The following is a 15769-nucleotide window of genomic DNA, read 5'->3' as shown; positions in this document are numbered from 1 at the left end:
CAGAACTATGAGAAATAAATGTTTGTTGTGTAAGCCACCAAATCTGTGGTAATTTTGTTAGAGCAGCCCAAAGTGACGAAGATACTCGTTTACGTTGGCAGAATCTCCTACTCTTATGAAGTTCAGTAGTTGCATAACCCCCTACTTCTCGTCTTGCCGTCACCTGTAAGCGCTCTGCACATGCCCCATGTTCATTGCAGAATTTTGGCCTCATTCGTAATGTCAGCTTTGCACCAAGTTCTGTTACCACATGGATGGGCCATTCAACTCTCTGGTCTCAAAATAGTTACACCTTCTCGTTTCTTCACTTCCACTGCACATCAGCCAGCCAGCCCCTTGGTCGCTTTCTCATCCTGATAATAACCTGGCACTTCTCTCCTAACATATTAAATTGAACTATTTAAATCTTTGGCTGAAACCGTGCCACTTCCATGTCTCTCATTTACTCACATAACATTGCATTATTTGCTCTCAGAATGACCACTGGCCTTTCATCCATCTACTTTCTCCCTATGTTTACTCCCTTTCTTCACCCCACGATGCATCACTTTATTCTCCAAGGAGAATAAAGAATAAGGAGAATAATGTCACCTCTTTCACTATTCTGTTAACTTCTTGTGCTCATCTGTATTTTAACTAGTTTGTATGACGGACTGTCATATTAGTCATTTATGGTTACATCGAACATCATAAATCCCTGAGCTGTGCGTCATCATAGTGAAGATCTTTGTAGTTCTCCATGCAAATGGGCCCCACTATGATAGTAAGGCCCAAAGCAGCAATGAGAATGATTGCGCGTTTCCCACCTTCCTGTTGGCTTCAAGTGAATCTCTTCCTCAGTTGACTATACTTGAGTACTCTTACTCAACCCTAGAAGATCTGCAGGAGGCATCATTTATCTTAATTTCTATTGCTAATAGACACAGATGTTTGGAGTAAACAGAATGAAAAGTGAATGCAGAGCAGTTCTCCAAAATCACCTATAGATTTCTGTCCAGGGGACCACTTGTGGATTAGAAAGGGCATTGGAAATTAAAAGTCGTCAATAGCTTCTTCAGTTCCTGGTCAAATTCAGACCCCTTTTCTCGTATTCCATATTTTAATTTGAAAACTCGAAGGAGCTCCATCAAAATTTATGCTGGAATATTTTTTATTAAGTTTTTTAAAAATTTTAATTCCACTATGGCTCACATACAGTGTTATATTAGTTTTAGATGTACAATGTAGTGACTCAACAATTCTGTGCATAGTGCTCATTATAATAAATGTACTGCTTAATCCCCATCACCTGTTTCACCCATCCTCCTACTTCCCTCCCCTCTGGTAACCATCAGTTTGTTCTCTATAGGTAAAAGTCAGTTTCTTGGTTTCTCTCTCTCTTTTTTTCCCCTTTGCACATTTGTTTTATGTCTTAAATTCCACATATGAGTGAAATCATATGGTATTTGTCTTTCTCTGACCGACTTATTTCGCTCAGCATAATACATTCGAGCTCCATCCATGTCATTGCAGATGGCAAGATTTCATTCTTTTTGATGGCTGAGTAATATTCCATTATATATCTATATAATCATTATCAATAATACATAAACATTATATATATACATACCACATCTACTTTATCCATTCATCTGTCAATGAACACTTGGGCTGCTTCCATATCTTTGCTATTATAAATAATGCTGCAATAAACATAGGGGTGCATATACCCCTTTAAATTAGTGTTTTTGTGTTTGGGGGGTAAATACCCAGTAGTGTGATTACTGGGTTATAGAGGAGTTCTATTTTTTTTTAAGTTTATTTATGAATTTTGAGAAAGAGAGAGACAGACAGTATGCATGAGCAGGGGAGGGGCAGAGAGAGAGGGAGAGAGAGAATCCCAAGCAGGTTCATGCTGTCAGCATGCAGCCCGATGCAGGGCTCAGTCTCATCAACTGTGAGATCATGACCTGAGCCAAGATCAGGATCAGATGCTTAACCAACAGGCTCCCCAAGTAGTTCTATTTTGAAATTTTTGAGGAACCTCCATATCACTTTCCACAGTGGTTATATGCGTTGGCATTCCCACCAACAGTGCACGAGGCTTCCTTTTCCTCCACATCCTCGCCAGCACTTGTTTCTTGTATTTTTGATTTTAGCCATTCCGACTGGTATGAGGTGATATCTCATTGTAGTTTTGGTTTGCATTTCCCTGATGATGAATGATGTTGAACATCTTTTCATGTGCCTGTTGGCCACCTGGATGTCTTCTTTCAAGAAATGTCTATTCATGTCTTCTGCCCATTTTTTAGTTGGATTATTTGTTGTTTGTGTTCTTTATAGATTTTGTATGCTAACCCTTTATCAGATATGTCATTTGAAAATATCTTCTCCCATCTCCCATAGGTTGTCTTTGAGTTTTTTGGATTGTTCCCTTTGTTGTGCAGAAGATTTTTATATTGATGTAGTCCCAATAGCTTCTTTTTGTTTCCCTTGCCTCAGGAGATATATCTAGAAAAGTGATGCTGTGGCCAATGCCAGAGAGATCACTGCTGTGCTCTCTTCTAGGATTTTTATGGTTTCAAGTCTCACATTTAAGTCTTTAATCCATTTCGAGTGTATTTTATGTATGGTGTAAGAAAGCGGTCCACTTTCATTCTTTTGCATGTAGCTGTCCAGTTTTCTCAACACCATTTGTGGAAGAGACTGTCTTTCTCCCACTGGATATTCTTTCCTGCTTTGTCTTAAGATTAATTGACCTCACGATTATGGGTTTATTTCTGGATTTTCTATTCTGTTGCATTGATCTGTGTGTCTGTTTTGCACCAGTACCATACTATTTTGATTACTACAGCTTGGTAATATAACTTGAAGTCTGGAATTGTGAGGCCTCCAGTTTTGTTCCAGTTATTCGTCCCTGGCTCCATTGCTGAATACAAGGTCCTGGCGTGGACTCTGCCAGCATCCTACTAATTGTACAGGGTCATGCCAGCCAGCACTTTCACAGCCCTGGCACCACTCGCCCTGCAGCTTGGTGGGTGCTCTTCATGGGGCCCATGAGAGTATCTCACTGAAGCTCACTGTGCCTGGTGAGCTGCCTGATGTTCTGTGCCTGCTGCCTTCTGTAGAGGCCACAGCCGTCCTGGCTCTCCTGTGACAGTCACCCTAAATCCTAGCCAGCCTCTCCTCCTCAGGTCCAGCCCAAACCGCTTCCTTGCTCCGGACTCTTTGGACATCCCCTGGAAGAACTGGGGTAGAGTAGCAAGCTTGAAGGTAATGACTCTTGAGCAAGCCTAGGACAAAACCTTCTTCCGCCTGGGACGAGGGGTCCAGGTGAGGATTACGAGCTGACACTCCCCTTGTCTTCTCACTATACCCGAGCCAGGCTCTCCCCAATGCAGGAGGCAGCAGCTCTGTGCCAGCCAACAGCATTTGGCTGGTGAAATCAACGATTCGCTCAGCGTCAGTCACAGCAAGAGGGGAGAGAACGAATTTCTACCAGTAGGGTTCCGACCCTGGGACTTCCCGTTTCCTCATCTGCAAAGGAGGGGAAAGGGTAGGCCTGTGGCCTCATGTTAGGCCCTATCCAAGCAATTCAAGATCACTTGTGTTGAGGCTGGGGGGTAGAGCAGTCAGCCTTTAGTGTTTCAGTCCCTGAAGTGGGCTGATAGAGCTCTTTACAAAGTAAAGTCAGCAGTTATTCAGGATATTTTACCTGCATGATGAAAGAACTGCAGAGGCTCACTTACCAGATGGAGCCTCCCCTGCCAAGGAGCACGTGCCCAAGCTTCACTGCGTTATCACTGCCCCTAGGAAGCATGATTAGAATGGGTGCATTCTATGTAAATAGTAGCTCAAATTAAGCATTATCAGGTGGAAATATGCATTAGATGACTTACATGCCTATAAAGGAAAATTTATTGTCACACTCCACTGGTTTGAAATTTTGATTATTTTAATTTACCTATACTAAGTTTTCCATTTGCAAGATCTAATGAGAAATTCATTTGGCATTCCTAATTTAGGGAATAAATGAGATGGTGGCACTGCGGCGGTGCCTTTGTAAACCTCCTAAGAAAGTTAAATTTGCTAGTTTTAGCACATTGGATGAGAGGAAGAACAAGAAGGAAAATTTTCTTCATGTTTGTTTATTTTTGAGAGGCAGAGAGAGACACAGTGCGAGTGGCGGAGAGGCAGAAAGAGAGGGAGACACAGAATCGGGGTCCAGGCTTCGAGCTACCCAACACAGAGCCGGACGTGGGGCTCAAACCCACAAACCGTGACGCCGTGACCTGAGCCGAAGTCTGATGCTTAACCGACTGAGCCTCCCAAGTCCCCCCTGAGGGAAAATTTGGAATATTTGTCCAGTTAATATTGATCGATTCTATAAATGTTTATTAAATATCTACCCTATTAGACACTGTCCATGGTACTGAGAATGAGCGAGATGTGTGGCATAGCACCTGCTTTGGAATAGTTCACAGTTTGGTAGGAAAAGCAGACATGGATAGTATGAAATGCACTTTAATAAAAATATGGGAAAAGTTATGGGAGATCTCAGAGAAGGAAGTATCTAAATATGTCAAGAAAAGTGAAAAAGGACTTCACAGGGTGATGCTTTTTCACTACTTCATTCTTTCAATAAATGACTAATTTGTGTCCACTAAGCATCAGGCAGGAGTTCTAAGCACTGGCATGTTCTTATTTACCCCGGGGCAGCAGAACTTGACAGAAGCCTCAAGGCCATCTATTTTGTAATTAGCATCAATCCAGGAAATAAAAGCAGTCTGTGAAATCATCTCTTTTCGTTGAGTTGTCATGGTTTTTTAATTAAGCAGAAATGACAACCAGCTATGTATCAGGCACACTGGGTGCTTTTTTTTCAACGTTTTTTTTTTTTTTTTTTTTTTTTTATTTATTTTTGGGACAGAGAGAGACAGAGCATGAACGGGGGAGGGGCAGAGAGAGAGGGAGACACAGAATCGGAAACAGGCTCCAGGCTCCGAGCCATCAGCCCAGAGCCTGACGCGGGGCTCGAACTCACGGACCGCGAGATCGTGACCTGGCTGAAGTCGGACGCTTAACCGACTGCGCCACCCAGGCGCCCCATGGGTGCTTTATAAAATGTGTGATTTAATCTTCAAGATGAACCATAGTTCAAAGAATGATTCAGTTGTATAAACATTTAGTTATTTAACAGGCCCCCTAGACCGGGAATTATACTGGGCGCCAGAGTTTCAAGAGTAAGAAGGCATGACTGTTGTTTTCATGGAGCCCCGGGTTCAGTGAGAGATAGACACATAAACATAATTCTGATAGGCTGTACTACATGCTTAAATACAAATGTGGCCCATGGTGTTGAGGGAACGCAAAAGCAGCACTCACATCCTAATGTACGGGCTCCAGGAAGACTTCTTGTGGGAGCATTGAAGGGTGGGGAAGTAGGGGATCCCTGAAGCTCAGATTCGGGGGAGGGGCCTTTTAGGAAGAGCAGCCAGCCTGAGCACATACATGCCTGGGGTAGGGGCGATGAGGACTAAGGCAGGTGTTATGAGCTCCAATTCGAGGTGAAGAAACTGAGCCTTAGGGGAATTTAAAGAGCACCCCCTGACCACCCCTGCCCCAGGATGTTCCCACTGGGAAGTGGTGAGCCAGTAGTCAAACCCTGACTAGTGTGTCTGCAAAGTCCATGTTCTTTCCATCGCCTTAAGCTGCTGCTTCACCAAAATTGAACATTTAATCCTTAAGAAGTGGGAGTCTCAGCACCCTAAGGGGAGGAACTAAATTGACTGTAAATGCCAAAAAGAAAGACATCACACAGTTAAATGAAATTTAGTGAAAGAAAAAAAACAAAAGAGAAAGGGCAGGTGACAGAAGGGGTAAAGAAAGAAGAAACAGCAAGAATCCGAATCATACTGTGAATCGTTTGTATTAAAACCTCCTGAGTGCTGCCATTGTGAGAGCTTACATGTGTCCAATTGCAGCCTTCTCAAATTTACCCTCACTTTGGTGACACACTATTTACCCCGGTCACTGCAAAGCTTGTGTTCCCGTAATGTGTAGTCCAGTGGAAGCCCTGACCTTTTCATTAATATTGTCTTCCACACCCATATAAGCATACATGTCAAAGCTCCATAGTCATTTTCCTTTGACTTGGTCACGGAGACAAACCTTTGTCATAGAGGAATTACTGCCCCGGCCACCTTAAAAGGCAGAAGAAGTCCTCCCCACCCCGAGTATTGATGGACCCAGTCATGATTAACACTGATCCTTTCCTTCTTTTCTTTTGTACCTTTTGTTATTGTAAGAAGACAGACAATAATACAAAGCCGAACCCAATCACGCAACGTTGTCTTTCCACCGAGGAAAACGAAGCAAGCTGGTGACCCTACATTTAGAACTGACTCCATGTTGGGGTGGTGGCCAGCTGCTTTGTTACATGCCCCCATATTTGGTGGCTCAGGAATGGACCCAGTGTGGTGGGTAGCCCACTGCTATTACTGCTGACCATTGGTTTTTAGGATTTGGCATTGTTTTGCTGCATACGTTCACAGGAATAGGACACAAGGTCTTACACTCAAGTAAAAAAGGAATAAAAGTTAATGAACTGTTCCGCTTGGTATTGGGGAAATTCGTTTATAAACCGCTGTACTGAAAATGCTGAATCCAAAGCAAGGAACAGCCTGGTACCAATTAAATACACCACAGTAGGAACACATCCCAACCAGTTTTCCACTTCTCAATTTCTTTTCTTTGTCACAAAAATGTGTTAATTTCTGTTAATCACCTGGCTTCATTGCTGTTGGAATTTAACTTTCCTCTGCTTCAGTTCATGAAGCCACTTTCTGTCTCTTCATTTTCTTTCTTAATGAAAGGGCTGATCGTGTACGTTCTCCATTAGAAGTCTGACAAGGAGAATGCGATTCAGCCTTTTCTCTTACAGTCAGTAAAAACAAAGAAGACAAGGGCAGACGCCGGGGTAAACTTGCAAATATAAAAAAACCAAAAGCTTGCTATCTGATTCCTTCACCTGTTTTTCCGTCCCAGCTCTTTCCCTGACTCACGTCCAATGAGAGTTGCCATCAGCTATTCACATGTTCTCCACAAGGAGGCCATGTTTAACTTTTCTTTGCTCTGAAATAGCTTTAGCAGCATTTCGGCATCATACAGCGTTGCCGATGTATACTGCATGTCTGTTCTCCATTTCTCACCACTGCCACGCATATACGCTCACACACGTTTCCATGAACAGCTTAGGCTCTGTGTCCAAAACACCAAAAGGACTTTTAAAACATGTTTCTCAGTTAACCAAGTTGAGACATCTCCACTTGCTTGCCTAAAGAATAGAGGGCTGACCCCTCAGATTCAATGGATCTAGAAGTATCTGTGGCAGATGTGGATGCTGCATGGAAATTGAGGCGAGTCCCAAGACAATTTGAATTGAGTTTGCATCACTGTCATGACCCTTCCATCACATCACTTCCTTCATTGAAAGGTTCTGCCATGTTACAGGGGGGTTCTGGAGATTGAAAGCGTGACCATGGGACCTTATGTGACTGTGTCATCCAATCTGCCCTCCACAAACTATGTACTGTCCAAACGTCAAGTGATAAAACTAGGCCCAGCAACAAACAACCTACTGTCAAGGGGAAGCGCGATTTATAGAACCAATCTTGAGCAGATCCAGAAGGTAAAAGTAAGTTGTGGGAACAGATAGCTTGTATTCCCCGTGTGACTACTCCTTGCCATATGGGTAAAACTGCCTCAGCTCATATCTGTGGCTTCCTAGGTGGCTTCCGATGGCCAGCTCTGACTACAGAAGAAATATTGTGACTGTTACAGATGGAACCACACTAAATGCTGGCAATAGCAAAGAGTAGACTGGTGGTGTTACACCACCACTCGCAAGTGGCCCTGATGGTCTTAGATAAAGGATATCCTCCCAAAGGGAAGAAACTCAAGCAGTAAATCCTGTTGTCCAGGTTCTTTAGGCAAGAAAGCTGAGAATATGGATTGATGGGCATTGCTGGATGCTCAAGAATTTGAAAAGAATGAGATTAGATGATTAATGGCAAGGATTTCTGCAGAAGAAGTCTGTGAATAAACCTCTCAATGTGGGCACGGGGGTTGAAGATGAAATCTCTGTGCTGTGCAAAGATTCACCAAGGGTTATTCATTGTGGAAGAGCTCCGGTAATTCAGACAGACAAAATGGCCCATTCTGCAGATGTTGAGAACATCCCTAAGACGGCAGGTTCAAGAACAAAGAGATCCTAATGCCTAAGATGAAGGTGCTTCATGGACTTCCCCCAACCAACATGATCTGGTTACTACAACCCTGAAGGCTCAAACTGCCAATCACAGAGCCCAGTCTTATGTATCTTTACTGGTATTGCAAACCAGCCAGCTGCATGGAGCCGGATTAATATTTATAGGTTCCTTCCGTCATTGTAGGGCTATGTCACCTACAGTGGAATAACCTTTATTCTAGATTTGCATGCGGTAACCCTGCCTGTCTGTAAATTTACAAATTACTTTAATGTCCAGTGTTGCTCTCCAAAACGATGGCTAAATCTTTTCCTGAAAGAGTAGAACATGGCCTTTTGCCTATTGAATTCACTGGCCTATAACCCAGAAGCAGCTGCTCTTGTAAAATGATAAACTGGACAATTGAAGACCCAATTAAGGAAACATCATGGAGATGACTTTTGGAATTTGGAGTGCCATCCTACAGAATATTGTGTAAGCTCCAAGTCCAAAACAAATTTACGCTGTTGTTTCTCCCATACCAGAATACATGAGTCCTAGAATCCTAGGGTAGAGTGAGAAAGAAAGCAAACATGGTCCACTGTGTTAATCAACACTGAATCACAGACCATAGTTGATGTCTTCTCTGGTCAAATGATCAGGGAACTGGGATGAACAGGATTTGAGGATGCTTGACAAAGAGATTTGGGGAAGAGATGTGGATAAGATTATTACAGAAGATGCCCAGAATGTGAGAATATTTACTGCCCATGTGAATCTCACCCATAAGGCCCCAGGTGTCGGGGAGTCTCTCTTATGAAGGATTTCAAACATAAAAAAGATGTCCATAAAAATATAATGAAAACTTGTGTACCCACTACCCAGATTAAGAAATAAAACCTTATCAGTACCATCTAAGATCCTGGGTAACTTCCATGAGGTCATCCCCTTTACTCTGTATACCATGCTCCCAGATTTAACCACTACCCTGAGTTTATTTTTTTACCTTCCCATTCATGCTTTCATAAGTGTATTATACATGCATATGTCAATAACAATATATAACATTGAGTTTTATATTTTTACATTTATATAAATGGGATCATGCTGCCTGCACCTTTCTGCAGCTTGCTATATTTATTTTTTACTCAAGATTAGGAAAATCACCTGTATTTAATTTTCACTTATGTATAATCATCCAGTGAGTGAATTTATTTTGATTACAGTCAACCATTTCCTTTTCAATATTACATAAATTGCTTTTGAATTTCTTTTTAGTATTATAAATAAGTCGCTAATTTTTGTACCTGTATTCTTGTACATTTAGTTTATCTTGGGTATTCTGTGTAAGTAATCCTATTGTTTGAATGAAAACATGTGTGAACACTGATTTCTACCCTATAAAGTCTGTTATATAGTGAAGTATAAATACACCTACAGACATGCATATATATATATATATATATATATATATATATATATATATATAAGTATGTACACATTGTGTGTGTGTGTGCGATAACAGATTTATTAGGTTAAACAGTCTATGATTGGTGTTCATTTTTCTGACATTTGTTCTGGAGTTTGAGGTCAGTGGGCTGGCAGGTAGGAAGAATATATGGGAAGTGAAGATAGGGGAGAGCAAGAAAAACTGGAACCTTCAAGGATGAGCTAGAACTCATAAAGATGGACTGAAACCCGTGTTGGTTGCTTCTTGCCTCCAAGTTTCCAACTGACATGATGGGAATGTCCTACAGGAGAAGCTGGTGTCCTGAATCACGGAGTTGTTTCATGTACGTGGACCAGGAGTTGGAGAAGCTGAAGGAGTAAATCTAGCAAGTTCTGGGGGACTTGGAGACCCAGTTCTGCTGCATATAAACAGGTGAACCGGTAGACAAGCTTCATGCGTGAGCTGCAACAGTGCCTTTTGCTCTGATTCAACCTTCTGAGCATATAAAAAGTACGGCTTCTGTTGCGTTTCTGCTTACAAATCACATGCAAGATGTTTGATGCAGGGAGGGGGATTATGGGAAACATATTATATTTCTCATATTTTAACAAAATGTGAATCTGCCAGATTAACTATATTCTGTATTCCCATCTCTTTTAAAGTCTCCAGCTCTCTTTCATCTCTATTCCTCCAACTGCTGAGATGGGTTTACCGGCAGTAATTATCTTTACAAATCAGTCCATAAGTTGAAGAACACCTTGGAGGGATCATGAGAGTACTGGGGATGGGAGGGAGAACCTCCAGAGATCCTGACTTGAAAATGAAACAAAAAAGTCAGGAGAATTTGGGCCTCCTCTCAGAGAGTGGATGAGTGTGCTTTTGGTTGTATGATGAAGAGTTGTGTTATGTCGGGAAAGATACTATTTGGGGGGTTATTGGCAGAAGAAGTAATGAGAGGGGTGGGCCTTGTTGGGCATTATCATCTGGCAACAGACAGTACAATATAAAAGAGAAAATCTTCCTTTTGGGAAATGTTCTCAATGCAAATAGATTCAGTGGGAGGAAACTTCCTCGTGCCTGACTTCTTACTGTATAGAACAGAGGAAAGACCCTAGAGCTACTTATAAATCATTCCTGGAATTTTGAAACTTTATTGAATATCATAAAGATGAAATAAGCTATTGGAAGTCAGATTTGTCACAATAAAACAACGAGGGTCACACACCAAATAGAAAGAAGAGCAGTGGAGCTTTTTAATTAAGTGAATAATGAGGACTCTACTCTTAACAGCCACTCACCATCCATTATTAGTAACTTTTCAGGAATGCTTGTTCGTTCTAAGGAAACCAACTGACCGTCCATTCAAATATTCAGTTTATTTTAATGTTATTTATTTAAGTATGTTTGTGATTATGTTATTCTATACATGAATTAATAATATATAATATAATGCACCATTAATGTTAATCTAAAATATATTATTTCAGCTATTATATCGTATTTTTGTACCTTCACTCTATATAGAGTAAAATGAAGAGCGTGAGGAATTATATTTTGATAATTTATCTGATGGTCTGAACCCTGACGGTTCCTGGAGTTGGGAGTATGATTTGCTTCTTGGTAGGCTGCTTGATTATGAGCACTAATAGTCCCCTGGCTAATGGGAATGTCGTAGGGCGCTGGTAACTGTTTATGAGTAGTGGCATCATGTCTCAAACTGCAGTGGGAAAGGCATCTGAGCTGTCCAGCCTCTTAATGACCAACCCCAAAATATCAGAGACAGCAAGTGTTTTTAGATGTTACAACAGAAAAAGAAAAAATGGAATTAACTTCAGGTAGAAGCATCTTGCTTTAATTTAGCCTCTGAAAAGAGTGAAACAGAAAACTATATGGTAATGAATTTAAAGTATCAAGAGAGTCAACCTCAGATTGCTTTCTGAATGCTGATTTCTACGATTTGTAAAAAGTCCTGTAATGAAAAGCTCTAAATTTGCACCTTCTGCCTCCAAAAGCCAATTGTGGACAGTAAATAACCTGTATAATAACACTGAGTAAATATTGCCAGAATATATTACATAAATTGTGATCCACAATGGCAGCTTAATAAAAGGCATACGTAGAAGAAGAAATCATTTTCCCTGCTTGGAAATGGTAGGTGAGTTATGGTTGCCAATATATAAATAAATATAGTGTTAGTATGATAACAGTCATATTATCAATAATTGCTACCACATATCAAGCACCTACTTTGTGTTAGCCCGGGTGTCAAGTCTATTATATACACTATCATTAAGCCTCACAACCTCTCTGTCGGAGATAATTGTTTTTTCTACTCACAAATAAGTACAGTAAGCCTCAGAGAGGTCAATTTTCTTGCCAAAGGTCACAGAGATAATTACTGGTAGATCTAGTATTTAAACACTCTCAGTCTGACTCTAAAAACCTTACTCTTAACCACTGCACTATCCTGCTGGTTCCATTTAAAACATGCTGTTCCATTGTAACCCTCTTCACATGGAACAACACAACTAAAGTAAAACCAGTGTCTTTGCTGAATGAATGGGAAAGTTTTTATGAATGGTTTAGAATTCTGAAATTCCACAGTTTACAAATATCTCAAGATGAACTTCCAGAGAATGCTTCGATTCAGCCAATTGTCCCATGAATACTTAAAGAATTTGGAGTAATCATTCGAGTTCCTACGTCGGGATAGAAACAGAAACGCAATCAAGTCTGTACATCTAGATTTTTAAGATCAAGACATATATACGTAAATGTGTGAAATCATGAGACAATAACGTTTCCATTTAAGAATAGTATTAGGGTGAATACAGGGAGACTTGAATATGGAAAGTTTGTAGTAGATAATGTGTCTCTCAGATCATCATCACTTTTATGTATTTGTTTTAAGTTTATTTATTTTTGAGAGAGAGAGAGAGAGAGAGAGAGCACAGGCGTGAGTGCGGTAGGAGCAGAGAGAGGGGAGGAGAGAGAATCCCAAGCAGGTTCCGTGCCATCAACACAGAGCCGGACGCGGGGCTCGATCTCACGAACTGCGAGATCACGACCTGCGCTGAAATCAAGAGTCAGACGCATAACTAACGGAGCCACCCAGGTGCTCCTCATCACTTTTAATATTAGCAGGAGAATATGTTATAAGTATGGCATATACCAGAGCCCAGGATGCTAAGCTTCTACATTATGGTATCAGATTCAGGCAGCCCCAGCATATAGATTTGTCAGCTGTCTTCACCATCAAAACCTGAGACGAGATTGCAGAGACAAAGTTGAACATACATCGTGCCTTTTAGGCTGTCAGCAGAACAATGACGTGGAGTTTCAGTGACTTAGAGGACAAAGGACTGCGGGCCATCCTGTAATATACATGCCAGTGGTCGTGAGGTAGTTTTCAGCAACTTCGTTTGGCCACACTCCTACACTCAACTGTCAGAGTGTTGATCAGCCCCTTCTCTTAAAAGCACTGTTCTCTCTCCCTCTCTGCTCATCCCTCCCTCTCCCTCCTCTCCCCCTCTTCGTCTCTCTCTTCCTCTTTCCCTCTCACTCTTTCCCTCTCCCTAGGCATCCGGATTACATTTAGATGTTCTCAGATTAAACCATTGATAAGTTTAGGACAAAGAGAAGCTTTGGAAACTGTGTGACTTACAAACAGCATGCACTTAAGGGAGAGAAGTTTTAATAAGATTCACATCGAAAGGTTTCTCTGTTCTCCCCAAACGTACTTGCCATTTGCTCAATGCCCAAGCGTGAAATTCGATTGTCATTTTTTTCGAATCTTTCTGTGAGTATAGAATTTGTCATCTGGTGATCTCAAGGAAATAATCATTTTCCAGAAAAAAAAGCCTGGAAGACTATGAAGTAAAAATAAACTTAAATTTTTCCTGTTCCTTAAATTTAAAAACTCATAATATTATGATATTTATAATGGGTATGTAAAGGGTTTTTGTAATTAAGGCAGCTTCGTTGCTGAGATAGTGCCGATGGAAAAAGGAATTGGGCTGACTTCCGTAAACCTGTTGGTGTCCTAAACCCAGAAATTATACCCGTGTCATGTGGTCCCCACTCTCGAGAAGTCATGGATGAGATGCTTCGTTCACTGGTTATGTTTGAATAGATAATGAATACTGGTAGGTGAAAATCTGCCCTTACAATAGTCGTAAGTGAAAAAAAATGTGATTTACATTCACTGTGACGAGAAGACCCAATTTCAAAACGAGGAGCCAAATGAAGCTCTGTAACACCTCGAAGCCACCAGGTTTCCGTAGTGCTCACCGGCACGTCTAAAAAATATATATCCTTTGCTGTGCCGTGAATTTATAGCAAAAGCTCACGAAGTCTGAGCTCTTTAATACCTTAAGGGGTGTTAGATCAAATAAATAGGTCTTTACTAAATAAGCTTGCTATTACGTTTCTTCGGTTCCTACTGCTTCCTTTCGCCATGATGCTGATCACTCTCTTTGCATGTTCGGGGAACACACTGGCATGTTCTTTACGGCTCGTAACTTTTGGGGGAGGGGGAATCCAGTTAAATTTCACCCTCCGCAGCCGAAGGCTGTAGGAAGATACAAAATCACGGAGCCGTCGGGATTGCTTTCGCGTCTGCTGCCCTCGCCTGCTATTGCCGGGGTGATTAATGCAACATGAAAATCGATACCACGTCACTCCCCTGGTTAAGCGGTTACTCATTATTCCTCAGCTTTTGCTAAGCCTCTACCACGTGCCGGACCCTCTGAGGCCCCGGGGCTCATCGGAGCTCACACAGCCTAGGCAGGGTGACAAACGAGGAGGCAGTTGATTACCGCGTCCTCTAAGTCCATGCTGCGCCACATCCGTGCTCTAAATCAGGCAGTAAAGGAAACTGTGAACGTTCGAAAGGGGCTCCTAAAGCGAGGCTCCTCATTTCCTGTAGAAGAAAGTCAAGTTTCCTTACTGTGGCTAGAAAGGCCGTCCTGGCCTGGCCCCTTTCTCCCTCCGGCGCTGCCCTGCCTCGCGCTCTGTGCTCCCGCGACACCGGACAAGTGGGTCATTGTCCCTCCCATGCCTTGCCGTTTCCTACTTGTCCTCATTGTTTCCACGTGCTTAGACTGGCGTGCCCCGTCCTATCTGCCGCGTGAACACCTACGGCCACTTCAGTGTCAGGACCTTAGCTGGGTGGTCCGCGCCTCAGTGGTGCCCTCCTGACTTTCCCTACCCCCTAGGGCTCTGTGCCTCTTGCTGAGCCTTCCGTGCTGCAGAGGGAGCACCCACGGTGCGTTTATTGCCTGTGGTTACGAGACTGTTAGTTGCAGGAGATTACAAAGGGGGAGCACTCAGGGCGCCTGGGGGGCTCAGGCAGTTCAGCGCCTGACTCTTGGTTTCAGCTCAGCTCCCGAGCTCGCCGTGTCGAGGGTTTGAGCCCCGTGTGGGGCTCTGCGCTGGCAGCTCGGAGCCTGCTGGGGACTCCCTCTCTCCCCCTCTCTCTCTCCCCCACTTGCACTGTCTCTGCCTCTCACATGAATGAGTCAACTTTCCGAGAAAGGAAATGGGGAGCACTCCTGTTTGCATGCTCAGGGTCTGACATACCGTCAGGTGAGTTCCTGTTAATTCGTAATTTTCCTCCTACCCTAGCACTGGCACATCCATCTACAACTCTCTTAGGCAGGTGGGTCTGGAATCCCCCCCCCCCCCCCACACACACTTTCATTTTACAGATAAGAAACTAATGGTTAAGGCGGCTTCAGTGACTTGCTTAAGGTTACACAAGCAGCAAGTGGACGAGTCAGTTCTACAACCCGTTTCTGTCTGGTTTGTATTTCAGTGTCCGGGCTGCCGTGTCGTACTGATGTCTATCAAATAAATGAATACAATTCCTTCACACCAGCACATCTCTCTTTGCAGCAGGCTGTGCAATCCTGTGACAAAATGATAGGACAAATAAGTAAAGCAGCTAATCAGTCCAAATTCATTCCTCCATGACAGAGAACTATTTCCTAGGAAACCAAACCTGGGCAGTTTTCTCAAAAATCAAAAGGAGCAAATAGATGGCATGTTTAGTTAGCAGCAGCTATTCAGCAAGGAAGCTGAAATTATTCATTAA

The sequence above is a fragment of the Panthera uncia genome, chromosome X (genome assembly GCF_023721935.1).
Source record: "Panthera uncia isolate 11264 chromosome X, Puncia_PCG_1.0, whole genome shotgun sequence".
Taxonomy (NCBI): Eukaryota; Metazoa; Chordata; class Mammalia; order Carnivora; family Felidae; genus Panthera; species Panthera uncia.
The sequence above is the reverse complement of the archived record's forward strand: the minus strand, read 5'-3'. Positions refer to the sequence as shown.